At 41.7% G+C, this 6,972-nt stretch overlaps 1 protein-coding gene across 5 annotated transcripts in view; it reads right to left on the bottom strand.

The window, feature by feature from the left end:
• Positions 1 to 6,972, bottom strand: part of KLHL32 (kelch like family member 32) — a 77,068-nt gene that overhangs the window by 26,317 nt on the left and 43,779 nt on the right. The gene's annotated exons all lie outside the window — the stretch shown is intronic.

Raw genomic sequence — 6,972 nt, 5'->3', positions numbered from 1 at the left:
AAGCGTAAGAAGGCTGATGCTGAAAGATATTCACATCCCATAATTTCATATGCATTCTGTACACAGTCAATTAAGTGAACCCACCTTTCCATGTCCTTTTATATACAAACAATTCTACATCCTATCCGCATCCCCCCCCCCCCGTGTACTTCTCACAGGAGTGTCAATGCAATGAAGCTATTATAAGATGGGCACAACCCAGTCAAAACTAAACATTTTTTTAAAAGCCCCTTTAATTCCTATGGTAAATAGCCTGCCCCTCCCTTTCCCTTACAGAAATCAGTGGATCAACTGGATCACAACCAGTGGAAATTACTGTAGGAAATGCAAAGGGCAATTCCATGATCAAACATGGTCTAACTACTGACAGAATGGGGTATAGCAGCTGTGATAAGCAGCTGTATAAGGAGCACCATAGCAAATTATCCTTTGCGAAGCAATCTTTCCAGTTTCTCATCCCATATAGACTCGATTTTTGAATGGCTGGCAGTGATCACCTGCTGTAGATTGCTGGGTGGAGGTGTAGGTTGGTCTTAGCAAAGTCTCCAGTGGCTACTGATGCCCTGATTTATAGAGGGGAAGTCTTCCTCTTCAATAGCATCCATCACCATTTCCATAATTTTGGCAGGGCAGCAAAATCTATAATGTTTCTGCACGTATGTCAGTTATGTCTGTCCTCTCATAATCTCCTTCCGAACCAGTTTGCTTACTTTGCCTTAATCTCAAATTCCTGGTGGTGCTTCTCCTGCCTATATCAACATAAACTTTTTGGGGAACCTGCAGCCATTTACCTGGAAGAGAACTCCCCAGGGGCAAAGTGGTGTCTTTGCCACATCAGCAGCCACTACACCAATCATGAGGGACATTCATCTCAAACCTATCTGCATGTCAAGCTTATTCCTCAAGCTCAGAGCAGACTGTGATTTTTAACCAGCATAAAAAAGGTCAAAAATAAATGTGAACACATTTATACAGCTTCTTTAACAAACATTCTTTAACAAACATTCCCACTTTTTTGCTAGTATTTTAAAATCAATATCAGATTCTGTTTGGGAGCAATGCAACAGAAAGTGGAGCACAGAGCAATCTGCTGACTTTATTGGTGCTGTCATTTTTGAGGATGCAATATGAAAAATTAAGATTTTAAGTTCATACCTTGTGATGTTGAGAGTCTGTGCTTTAGAGATACATACCAGAATGCAACTGCAGAGTTAAAAGTAACTGCTGTACACATTATTATTTCTTTCCTATTATTTGCCCTTAAAAAGTTACCTGTGAAATTTCAGGAAAAAATTCAGAAGTAGGCTCTGGTGCAACATGAAGTGCAGCTGCTGGGGAGGGAGTGGGGGGGGGTAAGGAAATAAAACATTTTTTAAAAAACCAAGCCAAGTGCTAATTGTGATATCCTTTTCAGGTTACATTCACTCATGGATTTCATGGCTCCATTGAAATAAATGAGACACTCAGCTTCTGCAAAATCTCCCTGTGATTGCTAGGACGCATGCAGTTTGTCAACTGTAGCAGAAGCATTCAACAGATGGTTTCTTGTTTCATTTCACAGGCTGTCTACTCTGATGAGCTATGTGTTTCTATGAGGCTGCCTGCATGCCTCTATTCAGATGTTCTTCCAAGACCCTGCTCAGAGTACTCTCAACTTCTGGAGTTTGGTGTTTAGTACTCGCTTCTCCAGTGGCATGCGGTCATTGGACTAAGGGGACTAGGCTGTTCCCCTAAATGTTTCCCATGTGCCTCCTTCCCAAAGCCAGGGAAGCTTCTGCCTGGCTTAGGGAGGGAGGTGCGGGGCTCCATTGGGTCCAAGATCTGTCCTGGCATCTTCCCAAAGTCCATCCAGTTTTTGGAAGGAGGCAGGAAAGCTCCAGCAACCTGTCAGAGCCCTGGCACCTCCTTCACAAAGCCCGGGAAGCTTTTGCCCAGCTTAGGGAGGGAGGCGCGATGCTCACGTGTGTGATGTCAGGATGTCACAATGTCACATGCATGACATTGCCCTTACAAGCTGGCCCTAACTGTTCCCTTGTGAAAAATTCCACCGCATACCACTGCCCTCCTCTGGTCCATCCACTGGACTCCTCCTTGATGAGCTTCACAAAGAAACAGAATGTGCTGCTTACTTCTACAGCTTTAGAAATAGCTTGATACTATTGGCTAGTTTGAACTGCAATTTGTTGATTGCTGCACTTTGTCATTTATAGTTATAATTTCATGTCGATATTTTATATTTATTAGTTGCCTCTGGAATCTGTGGTTAACGGACAAAATGTTAATGTTAACGATGCATTTCAAGTATTTATTTTACAGGGTGAGTGTGGCGGAGGAAATCACTAAATAAATACTAATACAGGTGAGTAACATCAAAAGGGCAGATAAACTCTCCAGCGACAAATTAACAATTCTTGAGCTTTGGGTCCAGAGAAGCCAGACACAGCCATTAGAGCAGATGAAAGACCTGCACATGGACCTAATTTCTCAGACTGCCATCTTCCACTTTTTCTAGTCACTTCATTCCTTTAGCTCCATAAATTCTGATTTGTGGCTTTGGAGGGTTTTTGTACACAGGTTATCAGGCCGGCCAGTTTTGTTTTGCTTTTCAATGATTATTATGTCCAGCGTGTTTTGATTGTGTTTGGAGGTGAATATCTGTTCAAACCACTCAGCTATGAATGGTCATTGGGCAGTCTTTCACAAGTTGCTGTTTCTCAGCCTGACCTCCCTCACAGGCTTGTTGTGCGGCTAAAATTGCATCCTTGGAGAAAGGTCACGATACACAAAACATTATCAATAAAACTACCCTTTTCTTCTTCTCTATTCCATTTCAATAACTATATAATCAGACATCCGATTTCAGATGTACAGTCAGAGCACATTATGAGCTGCCAAGGCAGGGACTACAGCTCAGCACCGCAGGAGATTAGAGCCAGTAATGGTAGCTGCATGAACATTCATGCATTTCCTGATCAGCAGGTTGCAGCAGCCAATTTGGGTTCTTCTTTTCCTTAAGGCCTTGGCAGATAGATGATTACCAAGGCTGTTTTGTAGAACTTTCCGACTGATATAAATGTGTTTTTCACCCCTTAGGCTGCATCCTCCCTTCTCTATTAGAGCCCAAGTTCACAACAAAATGCTTTGTATTACGTGAACCTCAAAGTGGAATGCCTAACTACACACACACACACACTTGCTATCTGTTATCTACAGTTAATGTTGCCAGAGTTTTCTCCCATATATATCCACTTTCAGAATGGATTTCAAGTTGACAAGCCTTCTCTAACATAGCTTGATTTCACAATTCTTCTCCTAGTCTCCAGCACTACTCCAACATTCAGATTATCCTAATTACTTCTTCACAAATTAGTTTCACTCTTTCCTTACTAAACTATATGCCTTGTTTCCCCCTCACTTCTTCAAAGAGGGAGAGAGAGAGGGAGAGAGAGAGCTTTGGAAAGGCAGAAAAGTCTGAAATTATAAATATATGGACAGAACAAGAAACTTGTGTCGACTTCTGGATAGATTAGAAATCTTACAGATGCAAATCAATAAGGAAGGGGGTTGAACTTGTACTATAGACACATAATTCTTCGCGACAGCCCTGTCTCTTACTGCTGCATCAATGGCAGTATGTCAAATGCCACCACACTGATGCAGAACTAAATGATCGTCACATGACCAGAAAGAGTCGAACTGACGTGCCCACAGTGATTCATCATAATCATTGCCATTATTATTTTATTGTTTATATATCACCCCCTTCTTCTCAATGAAGCTCAGGGCTGTGAAGACCTACCTCCCCACAAGTGGTAGTGGTAGGTAGTCGTTTCAGATTCTGAAAAGTGGTTTTCATATAGGAATCTACAGCAAGATCTCAAAGCCTGCTTAAAAAGGAAGAAAAGAAAAATCTTTCACAAAAATCAGTGAATTTGGATATCCTTCCTTTGTGGTTAGTTTTAATATTTTTTTATTTAGAGTTATTTATATCACATTCGCACACGCAAATAACTCACACTAAAGTAGAACGAGTAAAGAAAATAGGTCAACAGTGAAATGAACATAAGTTGCCTATCATTAATGTATTGGGAGGGGGACATAAAATGCCTTCCAGAATTATTTTTTAAAACAGGTCTTCAACAGCATTCTAGAAATGATTAGAGAACTAAGTGCAGTCTTGCTGCCTTGAAGGCCCTTGTCCCTGGAATCTAGTGGACCCAATGGAACACCCACAAAAGATGGACCAGAGATCAGGGCTTTTGATGCCAATTTTAAGACTGACAGCTTACTATGGGCAAATATGGTCCTTAAAAGAAATACATAAGGACAAGGTTAGGCTAACATCAGTAACCAATGCTAATTGGCCTGCTTTGATGCTATGCCTATCTGTGAGCATAGGGTGCTTGGTTATTAGCCTAGGGAGGCGAGCTATCTCTAAGACTTGGATAACTGCCAGCAAGTGGACCGATGGGAGGCCCTGGCCAAACTGATGTATAATTAATGCATAAAGGTTTTCCTGGGTGCAGACAAGTCATGACAAATGCTTGCTGTTTCAGTTTCTGTCCCGACTCTGTAAAGGCAGCAAGGCTCTGCAGGTTGGTTAGTAAGTCTACATTTTATTCTAAGAAAGCACCAGAACCGATCCTTCTGGCATTCTGGGCATCCTTCTATTGTATCCCTGCATTAAACCACTCACACTGGCCCTCCTTTGACCCTGTGAATCAGAACAATTGCATGTGGTCTTAAATACTGGCAGTAGAGCGCAGTGGATAAAAGAATAAGGATCCACCACACCCACCCACCCTAAATGGTTCCCACTCCCAGACTACAGGCTTAACACAGCCCAAAGTCACAACAGGGTGACTTTTGCCCATGGTTGCTACAGACTGCGATAATAAGGAGAAAATGGCCTTAACATTTTTATCGAAAGCAAATGAAATATAATCAATAAAATGCATTCAGTCTTCTCATTTAGTTAAATGCACATAGGGCATTTTGGTTTAAAAAGACTTAAAACTTTTCAAACTTGTTTATCATCAACATCCCTCCTCATCACCCTCACTACTACTAGAAGCGCATATTTCACAGCAAACAAGAAAATAAAGAACTATATACTGAAATGACCTTTTTCCTTGTAGTTCAGTGCTTAGTTGAGATAACTTCTATACGTAGTCAGACCTCAATAGTGTTCAAAAAGTCAGATATATATATTTCATCTAACTACCTAAACCTGAATCTACATTGGCGGTGAGTCATCGTTTCAGTGACACAGTGGAGGAATTCTTTATGCCTAGGCAATATTTCCATCCACTCCAGGGGTCCTGCCCTTGGGAAAAGAAAGGAGGAGATGCACCATTAAATTTTTGGCCGATGCTTATTGGAAGCTCAGCCAGGGGATGATGCCTTGGGGTGGAATACTAAATCAGAGTTATTCCTGTGCATGCATGCATGTGCATACACAGCATGTCTGCATATGGCATTGCCAATGTCACACCGATTAATGTGCTATAGTAACCAAAGGGTAATATTCCTCATAAGCTTCCCTAATACATACCCCACCACCACCCCATCATTTGGGCCAATTTCCTCTTCCTTTCCTGGCACCTCCTGCACCGTTGTTGTCCTTTAAGACACGGGATGGGGATTTGTCAAAGTCAATGAGCACTTTATTAAAGAGAGAGTGCTCAGTAATGAACAATTCAGCAATTTAATGAGATTCTGTAGCTCTGTCTCCAGCCTGTATATCAAGTTTCACTTCTATAAAGCACCCTGACACTAATCCTCTGGCATACCCAATCTTCACCCTGGGCAGAATATTAGATTCTTCCATGGTATATTGCATTACCAGTATAACCTTAGCAAAAATGATGAACTTAACTACACTTGAGGCAACAGAGAAGGCCTGATTTGATTTTCCTGTATTGGGTTGACTATGAGGGAATTACTTATTTACTAAGATAAAGCAAAAACAGTTTCTTATTGCCCACTGAAAGCTTGAATTGGCAAATATTTATGTATGTCTTAATTCATTCTGGAGGACCAGGAATGAAATATATATATTTTTGCCCACAGCAGTAAAATAGCTTACATATTCTACGTAACAGCATTAGTAACCATTAGAGAGGCAATTATGATAACACCTAAAGTGGTCAGTGTACAGTTTGCTGCCACTCAGAAAACAGCACATTAACCACCGAGGGACACAGTGCTTGCTGCAGGTGTGAAAGGAACAGAATACAAACACTTTTTTTCCATGGGGGTTTCCTTTCTGGAAACTTAAAATACACCAAAGAAAACACCTATTGTCATCCTTCCGTACAGGAAGAGACGTTTTATGAAAATACAGGGCTGCATTAGCCACCCTGGAACATGGTTAAATGGTTCTCCTGAAGGCACAAATTTTATGCTCACTGCTAAAAAAAGATATACAAGTGGTGACCATTTTGCACACATCCAATTGATGTGCAACTGCCTATGTGATAGTCCTTCTGGTCCCGGAAGAGGGCAGAATGGGGGGGACGACAGGGGCGAGGCAGGCTTATGCATGTTCCACCAATTGTGCACATGGGGGGCAGGAATGGAGCCTCCCCCCAAAATGGTCGCCACCTGTACCCACTATTCCATCCCTTTAAAACAACAGTAAAACACCAAGACACCGGCCACTACCCACTAACTCTAAACACTTGCACAAGTAGCCCTTCCATCTGGCCCAGTTCTGAGGTCCTGCTAAACCATTGTTTAGTGTAACAAGAATGTGTCCCAGTGTCCATTGCATGTGGAGAAAGATCCTCTCTTTGCAATTTTAATTTTGTCGAGTGATTTCATTGTACTGAACCTTTTGGAATTTTGTCTATAAACCAATAAAGGTTTGAGATTGAATATTTACCCCTCCCTCACCCCTTTGAGAAGGGCAAAGGTAGTTATACTAAGGTGCTGCCAAGTCACTCTGTAAAACGCTCCTCATGCATAGGC

This window comes from Zootoca vivipara, chromosome 3, assembly GCF_963506605.1.
Source record: "Zootoca vivipara chromosome 3, rZooViv1.1, whole genome shotgun sequence".
In the NCBI taxonomy this organism is placed as follows: Eukaryota; Metazoa; Chordata; class Lepidosauria; order Squamata; family Lacertidae; genus Zootoca; species Zootoca vivipara.
The sequence above is the reverse complement of the archived record's forward strand: the minus strand, read 5'-3'. Positions and strand labels throughout refer to the sequence as shown.